The sequence below is a fragment of the Anabrus simplex genome, chromosome 1 (genome assembly GCF_040414725.1).
Source record: "Anabrus simplex isolate iqAnaSimp1 chromosome 1, ASM4041472v1, whole genome shotgun sequence".
Classification (NCBI taxonomy): Eukaryota; Metazoa; Arthropoda; class Insecta; order Orthoptera; family Tettigoniidae; genus Anabrus; species Anabrus simplex.
The window spans coordinates 285237334-285261389 of NC_090265.1; the positions used below are offsets into that span (position 1 = coordinate 285237334).

At 37.6% G+C, this 24056-nt stretch overlaps 1 protein-coding gene across 2 annotated transcripts in view; it reads right to left on the reverse strand.

The window, feature by feature from the left end:
- Positions 1-24056, reverse strand: part of hfp (Poly(U)-binding-splicing factor hfp) — a 579337-nt gene that overhangs the window by 406609 nt on the left and 148672 nt on the right. The window lies entirely within an intron of this gene.

Below are 24056 nucleotides of genomic sequence, written 5' to 3' on the forward strand. Positions count from 1 at the left end.
GAATACAACTGTGAAAAACAGAGGAAGCATTACATCAAGTGCTTCAGAATGTGGACCAAACTCCAAGAAAAGGGAGTATGCATCATACTGCAAATACGAGAAAACGGAAAAAATTGTAAACAGTTGGTTTGAAACTTCAAGAGCTGCAGGCATTCCAATCGATGGTGTGCTCTGAAGGGAAAAGGTGCTTAAAGTGGCAAACAATCTTGGCATTGAAAATTTCAACGCGTCCAATGGCTGGATCGACCCGTTTAAGAAAAGGCATAACCCAACCTATAAAACTGTTTGTGGGGAATCTAATGCAGTTAGTGATGAAACTGTGGAAGATTGGATCGATAAGAGGAGGAGCTGACCAAGGATTACGAACCCAGGAAAATTTTTAAGCTAAATGAGACTGGACTGTTTTTCAGTGTGTTACCCAGCAAGACTTTGGCATTCAAAGGCGATAAATGCCATGGTGGGAAACACAGCAAGACGAGACTCACAGTGAAGTTGGGAGCCAATGCTGATGACTCCGACAAGCTCCACCCCTACGTGATTGGGAAATCTAAAAAGCCTCGTTGCTTCAAGAACGTGCTCAATACCTACTGCCTAAAATGCCAACCATAAAGCTTGGATGACCTCAGATCTTTTCCGACCGCAGTTAATTGCTCTGAATTCAAAAACGGGTGCGCAAAATAGGAAGATCCTTCTTTTAATCGACTGTTGTCCTGCATATCCCGTGGATGTTAATTTGAGGAATGTGCAGTTTGAATTTCTGCCTGCTAACTGCACAAGCAAGCTACAACCTATGGATTTAGGGGTTATTCACTCCTTTAAGTCACTTTATAGGAAGAACCTGGTGCAGCGAATTTTATTCCTTGTGGATGCTGGAAAGGATCCATCATCATTTAAAGTTTCAATCCTGGATGCGCTTCACTTCATTGCAAAGTCTTTGAAAGCTGTGAAGCAGGCCACCGTCTCAAATTGTTTCTTCAAAGCACGATTTTTCAAGAATCGTCCCGAAAATCAGCTGCCAGAAGAGCTTAAAAAACAAAGAGGTCATAAGAAATAAGTGTAAACAGAAATCGATTCTGGACTATTTTGGTACGAAGCGGTGATTGTGTAGTTTTTCATCTGGAATAAATTTGTGTTGATGTTGTAAATACAGGTACAATAGTAGCAATTAAAGTGTTTCATTCAGAGAAAATATTGCATCGTAGATAATTATATAGCCATTCTAAGAAAGTAACTACTGTACATTAAAAGAATATTTTACACAAATTTTTAACCATCTACTGGTAACCTTCTACTGGGCAAAGGATGAGCAGAATTACAAATGCAGTATAGTGAACAGTTAATACAGTACAGTAATTAACTTACATGGACCTTTACTTGAGGTAAGTACAGTAAATCGATTGAGACTGAAATGCTCTATAAATTAATAATATGCATTTGTAAAACATTTACCTCCTTTTCCAGAGCATTTTTACATATACCTGTACAAGTTGTTTCCCACGATTTACACCCCCCACCCACTTTACGCCAGTATTCCTTGGTCCCTTGAAAACTGTAAAAGAAGGGTAATACTGTATATGGTGTTGAATTAGTACAGAACTCCTATCATTCATTACATTTCGCGAAGGATGATTCATTTTGAGTCGACTATTTCAAGGAGTCTCAAGAAATAAGCAAATTTCATACAAACTTTCTTCTCCGACTTTCTGTGCAGCATCTGCAGCGAGAAAAATGCAAACATCTAAGATCAAAATTGTACTATTCCTTCTGTACCGCATGTATTTCAACAATGGATCCATAAACTAGTTACAGAGAAATGCAAGAGATAGTGCTTGCAGTATCATACTCTCATTTTTAAGTTTGTAGAAATATGGCGTTATTATAAACAGCACCTTATATTTCAAAGAAAAGTCCCAGAGCTTAGTTAAAACAGCTTGAAACTTATAACAATGTGCAATACAAAGAAGCATTGTTCACCTTGCAATGTAAAATCAGCAACTTCTTGCAAACTAATAAAAACAGGTGTGTTATTTTTCACATTTACACAGGAGCTACTCCACTCCTCCCACAGCTGGTCACATGTAAGTGCTACTAATACTGAAGAATTAAATACTGTACAGCAAGTTGTCTAACATTTCTCGTAACTGTACTGATATCGAAATTGTACCACTCTACACTAAGCTGGGGGAAGGATCATGGGGAAACAACTTACATATGTAAAAATGCTCTGGAAAAGAACAAACGTTACACAAATGAAAATTATCAATTTATACAGTAATTTAATCTTAATCCTATTACTTACCTCCAATAAAGGTCCAGTGTAAATTAACTGTCGACACTACACTGCCTTTGTAATTTTGCTCGTCCACTGACCACGAAGAATACTAGTAAGTAGTTTAAATATTGTGAAATACAGTATATTTTTTAAAATCTAGTTATATTTCTTAGAATGGGTATAGAATTATCAAACACACAAATTATCTTTCTCTGGATGGAACATTTGAATGAGTGCTACTGAACACGCATAGAAATGGTGTCCCGACATAAAGTAGGGAGGAAGTGGAGGGGTAAAGTTGAAGGCCACTCCAGTACCGAAAGGGAGGGGAAGGGATTCAACAGAAAGTGCCAAAGACCCCCATACATCCAACATTGTGTCCACACCAATCATAACAGTCTTACAGCAAGCTGTCTACCTGCATCAATGCATTAACATAACTGCCAACTTTTGAAAACGGCTCTCAGTAAAACTCACGTGCGACAAAAATCTAACAATTTTCGGCATTCCCTGGCTTATAAATTGCGTACAATCTACCTGAAGAGCTGTGGACTGCGTGTGAAGCTCATTCATCACCTTATCTGTAGTTTCATTCTCTTCTTTGCATAATATGATAGGAAACTTTCCCAAGAAAAAGCGAATGGAACAAAAAGTGCATCTTAAATTTTGTCTGACCTATACTTGAGCATGCTTTAACACATCATCCTTGAGTGGAAACTTGCTGATGATGTAGTCACAGACAGTACAGAAGTAGTATCTCACTGATGAAAAGAAATTTACAGATGCGAGCTGCAGAGAAGACTAGCTGGACGTGAGGTGGGACACAGGGGAGCAGCTTTCTCTCTCTGTCCTCTCGGCTATGGCTCTTCCTAAAAGTATCGTCAGCCAGCGAGCCAGCAGCCAATATCCCTTTGATGATACAAATGGCCAATCGAACATTTCAGTAGTGTTGATCTTGTCTGTGTGTTGTAAGTGTTGAACAGCGATTTATATATTGAGACTTACATAACTGTGTTATAAAACATTTATGTTATTAATGCTGCTTTGTATTACTATTATGGAACCCCGCCGGAAGAAAAGAAAGACTATCCACAGCGAAGCTAGGGAGGTTATCAGACATGTTATCCAAGAATGTGATGAAGAGGGACGAGAAGGGAAACTGTTTTGTGTGTCATCAAGAAAAGTGACATAGAGACAAGGATTGATTAAGCTAATTTAGGCCTACAGTCCCTTGTTTTAAATGTTATTATATTTCATAGTTTTGTGTGCTACCATAAAAAGTGACATAGAAACACAAGGATTGATGAAGCTAATTTAGGCCTACAGTGTATTGTTTTAAATGTTAGTTTATTTCATAGTTTTGTGTGTCACCAAGAAAAGTGACATAGGGACACAAGGATTGATGAAGCTAATTTAGGCCTACGGTCTATTGTTTTACATGTTATTTCATTTTCATTCAGTTTTGTGTGTCACCAAGAAAAGTGACATAGGGACACAAGAATTGATGAAGCTAATTTAGGCCTACGGTCTACCATTTTAAATGCTATTTTATTTCATAGTTTTACCTATCAAGAAAAGTGACATAGGGACCCAAGGATTGATGAAGCTAATTTAGGCCTACAGACTATTGTTTTAAATGTTATTTTATGTCATAGTTTTGTACATGTCACCAAGAAAAGTGACATAGGGACACAAGGATTGATTAAGCTAATTTAGGCCTACAGTCTATTGTTTCAAATGTTATTTTATTTCATAGTTTTATGTGTCACCACGAAAAGTTACATAGGGACACAAGAATTGATGAAGATAATTTAGGCCTACAGTCTATTGTTTTAAATGTTATATTTCATAGTTTTGTGTCACCAAGAAAAGTGACATAGGGACACAAGGATTGATGAAGCTAATTTAGGCCTACAGACTATTGTTTTAAATGTTATGTCATAGTTTTGTGTGTCACCAAGAAAAGTGACATAGAGACACAATGATTGATGAAGATAATTAGGCCTACCAGTACAGTATTTTTAAGAATTTTGTGATTAAATAAAATTCTATAAAATTGAGTTTGTCAGTAAACTAACTCGTCGAATAATGAATAAATTCCCTCCTCTCTCACCCATTTTAGATGGTACAGCACTGGCTTTCTGAGCGTACAATATGTCTGTGGGTTCAACCTCGGCTAAGTGCAATGGTATCTGAAGGTGCTGAACTACGTCAGCGTCGTGTCGACAGCTTTATCGACACGTAAAATAACCCTTGCAGCACAGAATTCATGACGCACAAGCGAGAACATTGTTATACAGAATAGTAGAATAGAATAATCCCATCCCCTAGTTCCGGATCTCCTACTGTATTACCTTCTCTTCGTTGGCTTACCACTGCATTCCAGTCCCCCATGACAATTAAATTCTCGTCACCTTTTACATATTGTATTAAATCTTCTCTCTCTCTTCATATATTCTTTAGATTTCCTCATCACCCGCTGAACTAGTAGGCATATAGACCTGTACAATTGTGGTGGGCATTGGTTTGGTGTCTATCTTGATGAAAATAATTCTTTCACTGTGCTGGTCGTAATAGCTTAAACCAACTCCTGCATGTTGCTTGGAGAACTGATGGTAGGTGGACAAAACTTGTGCTTGAGTGGAGTCCGAAAGATCATCTGAGACCTAGGGGAAGACCACCGGACAGATGGGATAAAGACATCCGTAAGATTACTGGGATCAATTAGCTGAACATCGCTCAAGACCATCCCAGATTGAGAGACCTCATGAAAACCTACCTTGCTTCGGACGATTGAATATGGCTGATAGTGATAGTGAATTCAGTAGTTACCTGACCAAAAATGCTGTTCTTTCTGACAACGTACTCCACTTATACCAAGTACATCTAACTTTAGTCCATCCATCTCTCTTTTCAGATTCTCTAACCTACCACAACGATTCAAACTTCTTACATTCCACGCTCCAACTCGCAGAATGTCAGTATCCATCTTCCCGTGTAGTCCCCACCCGGAAATCCGAATGGGGGACTAGTTTACCTCCAGAATATTTTACCCGGGAGGAAGCCATCATCAATACATCATTCATACAGAGAGAGCTGCATGTCCTCGGGAGTTAGTTACGGCTGTAGTTTCCTGTTGCTTTCAGCCGTGTAGCAGTATCAACACAGCTAAGCCATGTTGAGTATTATTACAAGGCTTTATCAGTCAATCATCTAGACTGTCGTCCTTGCTGACTCAGCCAGTTCTACTTTCTTCCAAAGCCCCATTAATATTGATAGCTGCCCATCAAATTTCATTTTTTTTCGCTATCTTGTTTCCAAGGAGTCCCTTGCCTGTCAAATGGGAGTAGGACTCCGTCACTCCCCTAGGTCCGAGGCTTGCTTAAAATGTACTGAGCTCGGTAAATTCATGAAGCAGGATGCTACCTACTTACATAGTCCACGTGAGGACCTCTCCTTTAATGGGTAATGGACCACCGGTGAATTGTATAGTCCGTCTGAGCACAAGGATGACCATGACTCAGAATATGTCAGAGATGCCCACCATCATTCCATAGCAACTGGTATCCCGACTCTCAGGACCACTTACTAAGCCACTCGGCCATTGTCCATGGTTCACGAACTAGGACGTGACTACAGTAACCCACAACATGAACCACTTATTTTAAAATAAAAATTTTAGGCGCTTTCCCCTAAACTACCATTTTATTCAGGGTGAATAAAATTAGCCTAGACTATAATTTCTTAATCTGACTCTACATGCCGATTTTTATTAAATTCTGCTTACGGATTTTCTCGTGGCTCGGCGTTGATATGGACTTAGCAACAGAAATACAAATTAAATTAATACCTCTGTCATCATAACTGATATGGTAAAAATGTGTAAGACATAAATCATTGGAAAAGTAATTTTATACAACTTCAGTTGTACGTATATAATTTATCAATAGGACCATTAATAACAAATTTTGAGAATTATATTTTAGGCCTTCCCCTAAACTACCATTTCACTCAGCGTGATTAAAATAATTTATAGCCTAGATTGTAGTGGCTCGTTCCCTGACTTTACATACTGATCTTCATTTAATTCTCTTCAGTCGTTTTCTCCTATGTGTGTACATACAGACAGAAAGAAATTACGGAGAAGTAAAAAGTACATTTCCTTGTTACTGTGGACATGACCAATAGAGAAATAACTTTTTTTTTCTCCTTCAATTCTGAGCAATGTACAGACAAAACTCTTTATTTTATATATACAGATAATAGGTGCAAAGCAAGTTAACATTTCCATTTTACCATCAACAGAAGATTTTAAAAGACAATAACAATGATATCCATTATTAAGTGAAGAATACTTTTCAAGAATATAAGATTATATTTCGATTCGGCTGAGGACCGTCTATTCATAAAGGTCAAAACTAGACTTGGGACTAAATTTAAAACAATTGTATCAAAATAATATTTTATTGATTAGGTGGAAACGTGACCACCTTGTATTTTATTAGAATCAATACTGAACATTCAGTCAGTTGAAGCATTCCTCTGAGGTATCACTAAAGAGGCAAGCGACATTCCAAGAAGAACTGAGTATTTAATGTTTCCAGAAGAATATTTCAGCTTAAAAATGTTAGCCCATGCTATATCCATTGTTTTGCAGTTTTAAATGTCTTCATTTAATGGGTCTGCTTGGTAGGAAGCAAATTCCGCTTAAGAGTTGATCATGGTCAGTTTTCACAATTATGTTTTGAAAAAATTCAACCAAGAAAGCTCTGACGAAAATGAAGTAGTTGCTATAATGAATCGTTCACTACTTCTGCATCCTTCACCACAAAGTCATAAAACGGGGATTTGTCCAAGATTTAATTGCATGCTGTAGCGAAGAAATTTCTTTCCAATTTGAACAACTACCTCATCTCATCGCCAGATAAGTGCAAGCCTCACTTAATCTGCTGTCCTATTGAAACTACTTACCAGATCATAGTCATCATTCTGACAATTCCTGCTATTGAACTTTACATGTAATGCATTTCAAACTTGCTTCTAACCAATTTCCAATCTTTTCAGCTTTCACAAACACCACCATTAAATCCAGACAATCCAATCCTGTATCTGGCCACTTAATGCATGGGGTGACTACCACTTGCAACACTGTAACGTACCCACTCTTGCCCACAGATGTGCAACAATATGTGACGTGGCGGGTCACCTTAATTTTAATATAAATAAATACTTGCTCATTTACTTCTCCATAAACAACATCCCATGGGCGCCAGCCTTCAAACTTATGGCTTGAAGACGATAGTTGATAATTAATAATAATAATAATAATAATAATAATAATAATAATAATAATAATAATAATAATCATCATCATCATCATCATCATCATCATCATCATCGGTAATGAGACTAAATACTCCCAGAGGTGGGGTGACAGAACACTAACCATTAAGTACACGCTAACTTGGAAATTAAGGATCATTAATAAGAGTTTATTAAAGTACGAATTAAAATATCTATTTATTAGGATGATAAACGTGATGGCGTATTTACGCAAACTGAACTTCCGGAAACAAAAGAAAAATTGAATAGAATAAAATTTAAGAAAATGTACTGTTACATGGGGCTTGCAGTAATTTATGCCATTAGCTCACCATTTGTAGACTCTGTTACCTGGACACATTCGATGTAGCAGCTGATGTTTGATGGACGTCTCGTACAGGCGTTGTCGTCTCTCGTAGGTACCACCAGTCCTATTTCGGATTCGTGCATAGCCCACTAACTGGACGACATTCCTCACTTTAACACTTCCTATGATACTTAGGATACTCATTACATAATGAGCAATGAGCCGTCAACATCAAAATCACCTCGGGTTACGTTCATGGAGAGAATACATTTGTATTCTTCCATATTACAGAATTGTGAAAAATGAAAACCTACAACCTGTTTTCCAGTCATTGACCAGGTCAGGGATGTAATGAATGAAGCAGATATAGGCTGTTAGTACAATGGGGTCGCCACTCCCAAAGTGATTTATTAATGAATGATAGATGCTATGAAATGAGAATGGAGTGTGTTGCTGGAATAAAAGATGACACGGAAAACCGCAGTACCCGGAGAAAGACCTGCCCCCCCTCCGCTTTGTCCAGCACAAATCTCACATGGAGTGACCGGGATTTGAACCACGGTATCCAGCGGTGAGAGGCTGACGCGCTGCCGTCTGAGCCATGGAGGCTCATTACAGAATTGTAGCATAACTAAATACATGACAAAAATATATCCTGTTCTAGACAAATCAAAACTGGTCTCTTGTTGACTTCATCTCTCGTCATTGAGAAAACCAGGTCTCAATGACAGTAATTTTGAGTAGAGCTCTACTCAGATGTGAAGTGAACTTCATTAAGGCCTTCAGCAGGTAAGACCTCCAGTGTCAGGACGTTTTCCGATGTAAAAGAAAGACGTACAGTCCTCCTCCAATTTAATGACAGAATCAACAGATAGATTTGACCAGCACAGACACTCTAAAGCTCTTGCTGTGGATGTATATAGGCTCCAAAATCTCCCTATATGCACCATATCACATAGTCCAGTAAGATGTGATTTTCTATCACTTCTCCTATCCATTGCTGTATATCCATCATCTTGTTTCATAACGTACAATCACATAGGTTGAACTTTCGCAGGCAAACAAAGCGTCATGTAGCGAACTTCGAAAACTAGACGAAAAAAGTAACTGTCACTTCAGAATATGGAATGGGGCAGGATATCTTGCAAGCCTTATGATGTCTTTTTCCTGGTAAAGGGCTAAAATTAGCATGTCGTGTCCGGTCGCCTGACCTCAGCTACTGGAAATTTACTGCAAGCTATAAATACAGGTGATGTTGTAATACCTACTGAAGAATGTGTTCGTTCAGAGTTCGTTATTGCCGTGATACAAAGAAATGAGATGATAAATGAGAAATGGATGACTAAAAACCCTATATATAAAAATAATTTACAATGACCTACCACTATTTAAATATATACATCTTTCCAACTAATTACACAGTTTGATAATTTTGTATATGCTGTAATGTTCAAAATATCACAACATGATGCTGAACTTTGTGAAAGTGGGTGTTCTTCAGAAATAAAGTTAAGTGGCATCATTTTGCATAGCTGCTTTCACAACAAGAAATTTGCTACTGGTAGCTTCCTCGGACTTGACTTCATTACCAACATGAGACAGTGATTTCAATGGTTCCCACTGTTTTAATACCTTGTTCACTAAATCAGTGAGAGATGAACTGTCTGTGCAGACATGTTTCAAGATTTTGTGGCTTCTGATCTCATTTCCTAATCATCCCCATTTTTTTCTCTGCTGGAACTTCCTTCAAGGAATGTCTCCAAGTTTTCACTTACTTCCAATATTCTAGTAACTTTTGGGGAAGTTAATAGCCACATATAACAATTGAAGGATTCTGCTGTTTCAAAAATGCCCACACTCCTTTAAATTTACCTGCCATTGTATTTGCATTGTCCCAAACGATGGTAAAGTTTTCAGACTTCAACAACGTGACCATAATTTCTCTAGCCAACACCTAAAATATTAATTCCCTTGTGTTATCACTAGAGCCCGGATTCCCATGCAATTGCATGTTTTTAAACAAGGTACTTACACTTCTCAAACTTTGCAAACATTCATTTTGAGGTTTAACAATTCCAAATAACTGTTCTTTTTCCCTGCATGTTTGCATGTTTTGACCTTTTTACGAGAAAATTCATGCATAATGCATATTTTGAAGATTATGAATTTAATTTAAACCTAGGAATTTCATTTGTCTGTATTGAACTGAGAAAGGATGATAGGAAAAACTTAAAACGGTCCACCTTTTCAATACAAAAATGTTATATTTATTTATAACATGTATTTGCACTTGGAACTAGTTTCGACGCTGTGTTTGCGTCATCATCAGCCAAAATGTGGGAAATAGGCAAGATGTAGGCATTTATATTACACAAGGCGTTACATTAAACAATACACATCTTACGAGGAGATAAAAACAGGGACAAATGTAGAAACACATGCATCGTTGAGAAAGCAAGTTATACATATTAAAAATAAGCTTAACCACATAATTTGCAGTGCGAAAATATTTGCCTTGAATGATTCCTGAATACAAAACGCGCGCGCACACACGTCTAAAGAGCCAGCAGGCAGAAAAAAGTAAGGTGAAACCTTAAGAGTTCTTCTGAGAAGAGTTCATCATTCTTTCTATGATCTGACTAACTAATGAAGTCCCCCTTGAGTTCCTGATAAACATACACAACAGGAAATTAAACAATACACATCTTACAAGGAGATAAAAACAGGGAAAGTTATACATATTAAAAATAACCTTAACCACACATCTTGTAGTGCGAAAATAGTCGTCTTGAGTGATTCATGAATACAAAACACACGCGCACACATTTCTGAAGAGCCAGCAGGCAGGAAAAAGTAATGTGAAACCTTAAGAGTTCTTCTGAGAAGAGTTCATCATTTTTTCTATGTTCCGACTAACTAATGAAGTCTCCCTTGAGTTCCTGATAAACATACACAACAGGAAATTCTCCTTAACTCTCAGCAATAGCTATAAAAGACCAACGGTAAATTGTATTTTAAATACTGTGCAGAGATGTGGAAGCATGATCTTGAACATGATATAACTTCTTCATTTAACCACCTTTGAAAGTTTCTCTCTATATTACATAGCTTCATTAACACACCATTCTGTAGATGCACAAAATAATCTTGTAATCTTCACAGGTCCGGTATTCAGCTCGACAAGAATATAAAATAGGTATTAAGGAATACTTTGTTGCGAGTGTGGAGGTTGACTGTGCCAGTATTTGTGGTGTATTAAATGAAGAAGTTATATCATGTTCAAGATCATGCTTCCATATCTCTGCACAGTATTTAAAATACAATTTACCGTTGGTCTTTTATAGCTATTCTTGAGAGTTAAGGAGAATTTCCTGTTGTGTATGTTTATCAGGAACTCAAGGGAGACTTCATTAATTAGTCGGAACATAGAAAGAATGATGAACTCTTCTCAGAAGAACTCTTAAGGTTTCACCTTACTTTTTCCTACCTGCTGGCTCTTTAGAAATGTGTGCGCGTGCGTCTTGTATTCAGGAATCATTCAAGGCAAATATTTTCGCACTGCAAGTTGTGTGGTTAAACTTATTTTTAATATGTATAATTTTGGCTTTCTCAACGATGCATTTGTTTCTATATTCGTCCCTGCTTTTATCTCCTCGTAAGATGTGTATTGTTTAATGCAACACCTTGTGTAAAAAATTGGGTTAAATGAAGGAGTTATATTCAAGATCATGCTTTCACGTCTCTGCACAATATTTAAAATGAAATTTACCGTGGTCTTTATAGCTATTGTTGAGAGTGAAGGAGGATTTCCTGTTGTGTACGTTTATCAGGAACTCAAGGGAGACTTCATTAGTTAGTCGGAACATAGAAAAAATGATGAACTCTTCTCAGAAGAACTCTTAAGGTTTCACATTACTTTTTCCTGCCTGCTGGCTCTTCAGAAATGTGTGCGCGTGTGTTTTGTATTCATGAATCACTCAAGACGAATATTTTCGCACTACAAGATGTGTGGTTAAGGTTATTTTTAATATGTATAACTTTCCCTGTTTTTATCTCCTTGTAAGATGTGTATTGTTTAATTTCCTGTTGTGTATGTTTATCAGGAACTCAAGGGGGACTTTTTTAGTTAGTCAGATCATAGAAAGAATGATGAACTCTTCTCAGAAGAACTCTTAAGGTTTCACCTTACTTTTTTCTGCCTGCTGGCTCTTTAGAAGTGTGTGCGCGCGCGCGTTTTGTATTCAGGAATCATTCAAGGCAAATATTTTCGCACTGCAAGTTATGTGGTTAAGCTTATTTTTAATATGTATAACTTGCTTTCTCAACGATGCATGTGTTTCTACATTCGTCCCTGTTTTTATCTCCTCGTAAGATGTGTATTATTTAATGCAACACCTTGTATAAAAACTGGGTTATATGAAGGAGTTATATCATGTTCAAAATCATGCTTTCACGTCTCTGCACAATATTTAAAATAAAAATTTTACTGTTGGTCTTTAGAGCTATTGTTGAGAGTGAAGGAGAATTTCCTGTTGTGTATGTTTATCAGGAACTCAAGGGAGACTTCATTAATTAGTCGGAACATAGAAAGAATGATGAACTCTTCTCAGAAGAACTCTTAAGGTTTCACTTTACTTTGTCCTGCCTGCTGGCTCTTCAGAAATGTGTGCGCGTGTGTTTTTATATTCAGGAATCATTCAAGAAGAACACTTTCGCACTGCAAGATGTGTTGGTTAATGTTATTTTTAATATGTATAACTTTTGTTTTCTCAACGATTCATTTGTTTCTATATTCGTCCCTGTTTTTATCTCCTTGTAAGATGTGTATTGTTTAATGTAACGCCTTGTGTAATATAAATGCCTACATCTTACCTATTTCCCACATTTTGGCTGATGATGACGCAAACACAGCGTCGAAACTAGTTCCAAGTGCAAATACATGTTATAAATAAATATAACATTTTGTATTGAAAATATGAATTTAATAGCGAATATTTGGACGTTTAATATTGCATAATATGACTTTTCTTTTGACTTTGGCGCAAGGTAGTTAGAGTAAGAGGTAAGGATCACGCGCAGGTCCCCCACAACGCTTGGCCGTCAATGACGTCATCGTGAGCCCTCAGCGCCTTGTCTTCTGTATGAGGTAGGCCAATGCACAGCTGTGAGCTATTCTGTTTTAGCCACAAAGAGATAAGAGAACTTCATTGATATTTTAACATCATCTCAGAAAAGGCACTCCACTTCACTATTACAGAAAAGTAACAATAGCAGATCAAATACAGTGTGAATCAAGCAGTGTTTCTGAAGTATTTCGATCTGTATAAGAGGTTGTAACAATGCCGAGACTGTGATCGCAGTGAAATGGTCATTCCATATGTTCATGTTCTCAACACCTATGATAACAATAACACGGGGCTGAGCTTCATGACTGCAAGAAATATGTAAGTTGTTACAAGCAATATTTCGGAAACTATATACATAGTCAACAACACAAACAGCAAATGTTAGGAAACTGTCCACAACACAAACAGTACAGTTAACATACCTGCCAACTTTACAAAACCAATAATCGGGACATTTTGATACGAAAATCAAATTGTCTCAAAGCCCGACTGTTGCTAAACGAGGCTACAAGGCCAAAAATTACACATATCTACTCCCTCACAGGAAGTATGTGAGTGGGATGATCGGTCTCTGATAAACCTTCTGAAAAAAGTATGAATTCATGCTCCACATGTGTGAATCAGTCATGCCATTACTTAGCAAATGCATAGTTTAATATATTGCATCAAACACCCGTTGCGATTATGCGAAGCACCATGCTATTTGTATAAAATAGCTAGCTGATATACCCGTGCTTCGCTACAGAATTCTCAGAAAAACGATCCTGATAGTTTTCCCAGTTGAAGTCAACACAGGTCATTACAATGACGTCAGTATGAATGTCGCAATTAAAAGCAATGCTTCATATGAAATATTCGATAAAATGAAAAACAGCACATTTTCACATTTTTAGTGAAAAGTACTACAGTGTCGATCTAACAGTTCAAAGTTTCAGAGCTAGAATGAGCATGCTGCAGACAGCTGCAAACACTCCTGTGTACTTATTCCATTTAAGTGTGCACAGTGTTCATTCAATTCACTGCCTCAGATTAGGGTTCGAATAGCTCGAATACTATGATGATCCAGTGTGTTACGTACCAATATCAGAAAATTTATGAACAAGAGGCATGGCATGCTAAAGAAGAGAGATACGCATTTTTTCTTCTTCTTTTTTTTCTTTTCAATTTGCTTTACATTGAACGGACACAGATAAGTCTTATGGCTACGATGGGACAGGAAAGGCCTAGGAATAGGAAGGAAGCGGCCGTGGCCTTAATTATGGTACAGCCCCCAGCATTTTGCCTGGTGTGAAAATGGGAAACCACGGAAAACCATCTTCAGGGCTACCGACAGGGCAATTCGAACCCACTATCTCCCAGATGCGAGCTCACAGCTGCACGCTCCTAACCGCACAGCCAACTCGCCCGGTGAACACGCACCTACACAGCATTAATCCCATCTATCAGATATTATAATAATAATAATAATAATAATAATAATAATATTTGCTTTACGTCCCACTAACTACTTTTACGGTATTCGGACACGCCGAGGTGCCGGAATTTAGCCCCGCAGGAGTTCTTTTACGTACCAGTAAATCCACCGACACGAGGCTGTCATATTTGAGCACCTTCAAATACCACCGGACTGAGCAAGGATCGAACCTGCCAAGTTGGGGTTAGAAGCCCAGCGCCTTAACCGTCTGAGGCACTCAGCCTGGCTATCAAGAGACAAATGGCAGCAGAATACACAAAGCACATCACAATAAACAATGGTCAATGTAATGTTATTGTTGATCAATTTTTTGAAAGCTCCCTGCATTGCAGGCCTTCACATTTAGTTTTCTTCCGATTTGTGATATTAGAGCATCTAACGTAAAGTCCTTCATGACTCCGTCTTGTGTTGTTATTCAAGCGATTGTTCCTTCACGACTTTTTTCTCATTCTTCACAATTTTATCGGCATCACCACCAATATTATTATAGTTGGTACGGTAAAACTGAATAAGATATAAATAATAGGAAATTGTATTCTCTATAACTTCTGTTATGTAGTACTTTTCGATATGACCAATAAGACAGGTAGTTAAAAATTAAATTTTTGGCAGCTTCCTCTAAACTACCATTTCGAACAGGGTGGATAAAATTATTTACAGCGTAGACTATAGTTCCTTATTTCCCGACTTTACATACCGATTTTCAGTAAATTCTGTTCACCCATTTTCTCATACCTCGGTGCTGATATGACTTTGCAACAAAAATCCAAAATCTTTACGTTGCACCTACATAGATAGGTCCTATGGTGATGATGGGACAGGAAAAGACTAGGAGTGAGAAGAAAGTGGCCATGGCCTTAATTAAGGTACAGCCCCAGCATTTGCCTGGCGTGAAAACGGGAAACCACGGAATACAGTCTTCAGGGCTGCCGACAGTGTGGTTCGAAATCACTATCTCCCGAATATTGGATAGTGGCCACACTTAATCGACTGCAGCCATCGAGCTCGGTTAAAAATACAAATTCACGAATATCTCTGTTATAGCCGGTACGGTAAAAATGTATAAGACATAAATGATAGGAAATTGATGTAGTATTTATTGATAGGGCTAATAATAACAAATATTTGAGAATTAAATTTTGGGCCTTCCCCTAAACTACCCTTTCGCTCAGCATGAGTAAAATTATTTATGGTCTAGATTGAAGCGACTTATTCCCCGACTTCTCTTCAGCCATTTTCTTGTGATGAGCATACATACATACATAGACAGATATTATGGAAACTTAAAACGTGCATTTCCCCTTGTTACTGTGGTCAAGACCGGTACATAAATATAATTATTTTTAAATTCTGAGCAATGTACAGACAAAGCTCTAATTTTATTTATATTCAGATAAATTAAAATTAGTCAGAATTGTCTCCAAATGGCCACTAAAATCTCCACAAAAATTAACTAGTCATTATGATTGAAATTCTGTCACTAAATTACTAAAAAAGACTCCATGTCTAGTGACTAGTCTCTAGAATAGACTAGACTGATGTGAACTGCAAATGAACACGAACATAGCACGCGAGAACGGGAGATTGACAATCGATATATGCGTCGCTATATACAGGTTTCAAAAAACATTGCACATTCGCGCACATTTCTCGCATTAATAAACGTCGATATTTTGTTTGAAAGCGGCCAGAGCGAAGGACTTCCGGCCACTGGTGTAAAAAAAACTGAAATGGCGGGATTTGAAAACAAATGTTTAAAGTTCACCAAAATATAAGCTAAAATCGGGAGAAATAATAGAATAATCGGAAGGCGGGAAAAACTGTCGAAATTCGGGAGTCTCCCGCCTACATCAGGAAAGCTGGCAGGTATGCAGTAAATGTTCTCCTCCAAGTGCCAGGAACTGATAAATTCCACGTTAACATTAGATAGGCTATATAAATCAATGAGCCTGTATATTAACATTCTTAGCAATGGTTTCATATACAACATAATAAATTGCCTTTCGTAAAAAATAACAGGTATGTTATACACAAAGAATAAAAGTGTTTGATTGATATATATATATCAAACACATTTACAGCACCAGTGGAATTTCTTTACTTTTCTTCTTTGTTCATCGATATTGCATTAACTGAAACCCCGTCTCTTGAATGCCATACGTTTGTTTAAAGCATCCATTTGAATAAAAGAACGGCTTCTCACAAAGCAACTCGTAAGCTCATAAATTCCGGAGAATTTCTTCTTCAGGATATCCGTAAGGTTTGCGATGATGTTAGAACCCACTTTCAGTTCTTTCCCGTGGTAAAATTTGAACTTGTTTTCCATTAACACTACCATGGTGTACCATCACTCTGTAGGCTGCATCAAACTCTCTCTAGACGTTTTTGAAATCTAATTTCTGCCCCTTGTAAGTTGACCTGTTTTCTCTCCATAATTGCTCTCTATATCAAGGTGGTTCTTCTTTACCCTAAAAGCTATATAACCATTGAAGTCTTCAAGCAGCTCAACACAATCCTTGGTTTCGCGACTCTCCTTGAGGTGTTTTACTAGCTCTTCAAGGGCTTTAACCAACCCTTGCTCATCCTCCGGTAAAGAATAGGATGGTGTGGGCTCAACGCTGGTCTTAGACTGGCACACAATATCTAAGTTTTGTTCAAGTTCTTCAGTAGCATGTAACATATTTGGACGTAATGTTTCATAATCTTCCGGAGAACAGTTGGAATTTCTTACCTCCTCGGAAGCATTGAGGCTAAGAAGCAATGATTTCACCTTTTGCGTCACAGCTGTCGGAAGATGATGGTCATAAAATCTCCCGAACCTTCGAAGCTGAGAAAGACAGCTTTCTATAATGTCTTGATTACTTCGGTCACCATTCATTTAGGCCAGTGGCTTTAAAGAATACATGTAAGTGTATGTTTCGTTCCTTCGCATGCCTGTGATTATTTGTGCAGGGTGCCACTGTCCATTTCCTGTATCAGGGATCAAAGGAGCTCCCGCCAATATTTCCTCTTCAATGTTTCCAGCACACCTTGGTCCACTGGATGGCGTAATTACATCACGTTAGAAGGGAGGAACATGACTTTGATGTCGCCACTTCTAAGTTGCTCTTCATTTGGGCGTGATGGAGCATTGTCCAGTAGAAGAGCTTTTCTAGGGAGATTGTTTGAAGCTAGAAATGTTTCTACATCTGGAAAAAACTGTGTAAAAAAAAAAATCTTTAAAGAAGTCAGCAGACATCCAGGCAGCCTTCTAATTTGTGTAATGGACTGAAAGAGCATTAACAAAAATGTTTTTAAGTGTCCTAGGCTTCTCTGCTTTACCGATCATAAGCAATTTTGCTTTTAAGATCCCAGTAACATTACTACAGGCAAGAACATTAACTCATTCCTTACTACGCTAGCTAGGTACAGACATCCAGCTTGGGCTGCGAGAGATTTTGATGGCAGCATCCTAAAATTTAGCCCAGTCTCATCAAAATTAAAATCTGATCACCAGTTAATCCTTCAGCAAGAATTATTTCTTGAAATTCCTTTTTAAATTTCACAACCTCATCGGATTTAGCTGACCGTTTTTCTCCACAGATATTAAGCTGACTAATACCGTACCATTTTTTCCACCGATCAGGCCACCCAGCACAGGCAACAAAATTACGGTCCCCTTCATTAAACTTCTTCTGGAAATACACCACCTTTTCTTGCAGAATGGAACCAGATATTGCCAGGCCCTTTTCCCAGTTTTGAGTGAACCAAAGAAATAGTGCTTCACTTACAATTTAGTAATCACATTTATATTCTAATTTTCAGTGCATCATCCAATTTCTTCCTCTTTCTTCTTCTTTTTTTTTTTTTTTTTTTTTTTTTTTCCTTCAAAGATAATAGAAATAACTGCCACCTCCCCTTCCTAACCATTTGATTGAAAGGTATATGGAGTTTCAACAGTAGAGATGACTTAATACTCCAACCACAAGCAATATACTACGGAGGTGAGTGCCATGCTCACCATGCAAGTAATCGTGGTTTAACTGTTTTTGGCCTTTGTCACTTCATTGTATCACACACAAAGCAAAATTCACACAACAGATGCAATGAAACGAGTCTATGATAAATCACGTGTCACTCCAACAGCAGTCAGCAAGGGTCTGCAACATAATTGGTGCCTTTCTCAATTATTGATCAGCATTTTCATTATAAGACTTCATAATGTAGGACTGATTGTTGAATGTAACTATAGATTTGTGTACTCAGTAATATCATACAATATAAAGAAACAATGAGTAAATACTAACACAAAAATAATGATCCAAACATTACTTATACAATTCTTACATCATCATCAATGTACCACTCCAGTTGCCTGGGTGTGGTTAACAAGCCTCCTCCACTCCTTTCTGTCCTTCCACTTTTCCTGCTCCATTACTTCCACCACATCCAATCCAGCTTCTCTAATGTCCTTCCAAATCTGATCCATCCACCTTCTTCTCGGTCTTCCAACTGGTCTCTTTCCTGTAACTTCTCTTTCCAATTCCCTTCTTGCTACCCGTTCCTTTCCCATTCTTTTTACATGTCCGAACCATCTAAGTCATGATTTCTGTATGTTTTGTAGTAACGGTTCTATATTTAGCTCTTCTCTGATTTTAATATTTTGAATTCTATCTCTTCTTGTCTTTTTAACCGATGATCTTAAAATTTTTATTTCTACATGGAGCTGATCTATTGCAGCACATTGTGTCCTTCAGTCTGAGTTATTCTTTGCTTGCTAGTCAAACAAGATTTTTGTCCTCGTAAATGGCCTACATGCGAGTTACATGCTGTGTTAATATTTTAAATATTTTTATTGAACTAGCTAGCTGAAGTACCCGTACCTTGCTACAGAATTCTACTCTGTATACAGAATTCTAGGTTAGGTAGTATACAAGTCCTGGGAAAGACTGTATTAAGTTGCATAGCTCTTACCACTACCCCAGAAATACGACGGGGAAGTCACCAAACGTCCTTTCTCACGTGAAAACTGGGTTAGGGAATTTTCATTGTAATGGGAGGCCTTCTTGCCTGCAATCACTTACAATCAATTTGGAGAATTTTCATTATTATGGCAGACAATCAGTCTCCAACTGGCTTTTTACATCCTCAGAAAGACTGACTTAGTAGTTTTCCCAAATGAAATCAACATAGGTAATTACAATGACGTCAGTAGTTATGTCGTGCTTAAAAGCAATGCTATCACATGAAATACTCGATTAAATGAAAACCCACACATTTCCCCACTTTCAATGAACAGTACCATGCTGCCGATCTAACCGTCCAAAGTGCCAGAGCTGGAATAACCAGGCCGCAGAAAGCCAAGATCACTCCTCTGCCGTATTCTATTAAGTTTGCATACTGCTCATTCAATTCAGCGCATGAGAGTAGGGATCGAATTGCTGGAATACTATAATGAACCAGTGTGTTACGTATCAGTAGTATCAGAAAACTTATGAACCAGAGGAAAGGCATGCTAAAGAAGGAAAGTTATATAACTCCATGGCTATTGCACACTAATATTCAGGTAGGCTATTACATTCGATACGCAGCAATAATCCCATCTATCGGAGACGAGTGACAGAATAAGAGACAAAGAACGTAACAGACGATGGTCCATGTAATGTTATTGTTGATAAAATTTATAATCTTTCGACATTATAGGCTTTCACATTTAGTTTTCTTCCAACTGTAAATACCACTCTTACCACAGTTGGTACAGTTGAACTGAATAAAACAAAGATGATCGAAAATTGTACTCTCTACAACTTTTGTTATGTAGTACTTTTCAATAGGACCAATAACATAGGTAGGTACTTACAAATTAAATTTTAGGGACCTTCCTCAAAACTACCATTTCATCCGGCTTGAATAAAATTAGTTATAGCCTAGATTGAAGAGGCTCACTGCCTGACTTTACATACCGATTTTCATTAAATTCTCTTCAGCTGCTTACTTGTCATGCACCTAAGTACCTACATACAGACAGACTGAAATGACGGAAAATTATAAAGTGCATTTCCCTGTTACTTTAGACTCGTCCGATACAGAAATACCATTCTCCTTAAATTCTGAGCAATGTACAGACAAAACTCTTATTTTTTATATATATATATATATTAACATGTCATGTTGTGGCTGCAAGAACCATCCACATACAATCTGCTATGTATGTGGAAGTTTTGTGCCTACAAAATAGTTTGTGAGAAAGGCCCACCAAACATTCTTTGGCATCAAACTGGGAGACCAACAAAAGCCATGGGCAGCACATAAAAGCTTGCAGGAGCCGTGTAAGAGGAGTTATGGCACAGGGAGAAAGATGAACAAACAGCGCTACCATTGCGAATTCCATTAGTGTGATGACCACCTGTAGACCACAGTCCAGGACATCAGGAAACTCCTTTCAGATGCCAATTTTGAAGACATTATTTTGCCGCAGCAGAATGATCGACATGGAAAGCACTCCAGGATGTAGTCAAAAACTTTTTTGGCAACACAAAGGATCCAGACTACAAACAAATGGCGGACAGAATTCTTGGTTTTGTTTTTTTGTTTTTTTGTTTTTCTGTCCAAGATTTAAGTGAAAAGCAACTCAAAGAAGTTTCTTAAAACAATCAAGACATGATAAAGATGAAACCGTGGACCTGCTATTCTAAAACATGTTATGAGTAAAACAAAGTGCAAAGCAGTGTTTACAGATGCCTTTAATGTGTGACCTGTTGTGCGGAAAGGGACCTAAAATCAGATTTTTCCTTTTTGAGATTTTTAAGGTTCCATAATTGACATAAGATACAGAGCATTACAAAACTTCAGAAGATATTAATTATCAACCAATGCTATTACAAAAAATGTATTTTACACTTATTTTCTTACCAATTGTATAAAGTTTTCTTAACAACAAACTGCTGTGTAACTTAAGAAGACCTATATGTAGTACAAGAAGTCAAAACACAAAATCCAGTTTTTACATCCCAGACACTTCTGTTGAGCTCTGCTATAAAATTTCGATTGCCAATTTGGGTCCCTTTCCATGCAACATGTCACAAAGAGTTTTTATTCAAACCTGTTTACACATTATATTACGTATTTTTACATTATTCCCGTAAGTATAAAACTGTAAGATATTAATATATTCTTTTCATAATTATAACAGTGTAATATATGGTGGCTGGGGGCGAACCTGATACCTGCCCATGGTGGACCTACATAGGCACTTGAAATCAAACTCCAGTACCGAACTGAATACGAGCATTCCAGAAGCATTTTCAGTCTGCATTATAATGGAACGTGATACAATGAATCGGTCCTTTTATGGACCACAGCTAACTATAGTCTCGATTAACACTGAAGGAATCGCCCAAGTGTGATGTGTTCTGTATCCAGGAAACACACAGAAGCAAACAGCAGACATTACCAGCAATTCCAGGAATGATACTAGTTACTGAAAGATCTTATGAGCAATATATAAGTGTCATTCTTATTAGCCCATATATCACAGTCTTGTCCACTGAGTGAATTGAAGATGGTAACATGGAGATACTAACAGTGGAGTTTTCAACCAGCACAGTATCTTCAATATAAGAACCAGCCAATTCAGCCTTCTACTTTAAAAAGACTAGTAATATGGACAAAGATAACCATTTGGGACTGAAACCATTCAACTAGGTTGTAAATTAACCCTGCCCTTGCAAAAGGAAAACAAGAGAGATGGGCACGAACAATAACCGAACTTTGACAAGTCTCAGGGGGAAAAAAAGAAAAAAAAAGAAGAAAAAAGGCACTTTGAGACCTTGAAGAGATTAAACAATGGAACTCCCAATAAAAAAATCCATACTAACATAACTCTCAATCAAATAGCTCAAAACTGGTGTTGAACAGCAAAGTCAAGGAGCACATCTAGAAGTCCAAAATCCAAAGAGACTACGAGAATGAAACAAGAGACCCTCCCTGTGTCTGCAATTTAACAGATCTCGGGAAGTCCATAAGAATGTACAAACAGTGATAAAGCAGCTGGCCTCGACATTCGCACAGAGCAAATGAAAAACTTTAGTAAAATAAACAAAAAAGTGGCTACTACAACCTTTCAATAACAACTTCGGTACACCAAAACTAATTTCTTCCCAGTCTTAGGGGCCTTTGGCACATGGATAAATAATTATTTATAATTAATTAAAATTTGTTTCGGGTAGAATGTGACTCATTAGTGCACGCTGGAAATATACACCTTTTATAACCTTTCTGCCTCTGTCTGTGCAAAATCGATGTAAAGTCAAAAAAAAGCATTCAAATTATTACACTACATATAAAAATTTCATTTTCCTTTAAATTTCTGAGTGAAGAAATAGTGCAATTTCTGTGGTTCAACGTTAATAGCAAATGTATGACAAAATTGTTCATCGTAAGCGGTTGCATTTTATTTTTTAAAAGATGATGTTGCAGGGCAACAAAAATGGATACAAGAACATGAGACTGTGATTCTGCATGTTAAGAGTACAGGAGGAAGAAGATAACTGTTCAAAATAAAAATCTCTCCTGTGCATACAGTCCTTCAGTCTCTATGGTGACGAAGCTGAAGAAGGAACTTACACAGGACAGAATAGAAAGGTAAAGATTAAAGAGGCGTGGACACTTGGAAAAAAAAAAAAAAAACAAGACACCTCCAGCCAATAATGAATAGAACAATGAAATAAGCATTGGTAAAATAATATATGCAATAACATTTCAAACGTACACACCTTAATGCAGAAGACAATACAGTTCACTAGCTGTCTCGAAGAAATTGTGCAATACACATGTATAACAGGAAACAAACAAGTTTCGAATGGTCTTGATTTAACACATTGGGGATGCCGCCCGTAGTTTCTACGGGCGCGTGATTTCATTGCTACTGACAGCGCTCGGAGAATCTACGAGCGTATGTTTTCACTGTGGCTAGGAAGAGAAGCCGCTGTTGCAGCAAGCTCTTACTTCACCAGGATACTGTCTGATGCTTCTAGTGAGCATACAGTTTTACTAGTTATGAGCTGAAGTCAAGAGCTCTTCTATCAAAGCATTGATAACACAGCTGCGTTCCGACATAGCCTGTGGCTGCATCAATGCTCACTCTCAGCTGTGAAATGAGCTGAAAAGTACGTGCATACCGACAGGAAGAGAGTGTGTTTTGGGAGCATGACTTATTTGTGTCATTCTTGTGGCTATTATGTCTAATTCAAGCGCACAAAATTTAGACGATGAATCCATATTGGATGTTCTTATGGAAGACTCGGGTTCTGAAATGGAGGACAAAGGTGACGATTTCATACAAAGTGACCATGATGATTCTGACGCTTCAGGCAAGTACACTTATTATTTAGCTCATTTCAAAATGGTATAAAGTGCGTTCTGTAATATACCGTATTTACTCGTGTATTAGACCCCCTCGCGTATTAGACCACACCTGGCATTTCAAAACGAAGAAAATGAAAAAAATAAATCTTGCCTGTAAGACCCCCCCACCACATAATTCGTCAAAGAACGACGACAATTTTGCTTCGATGC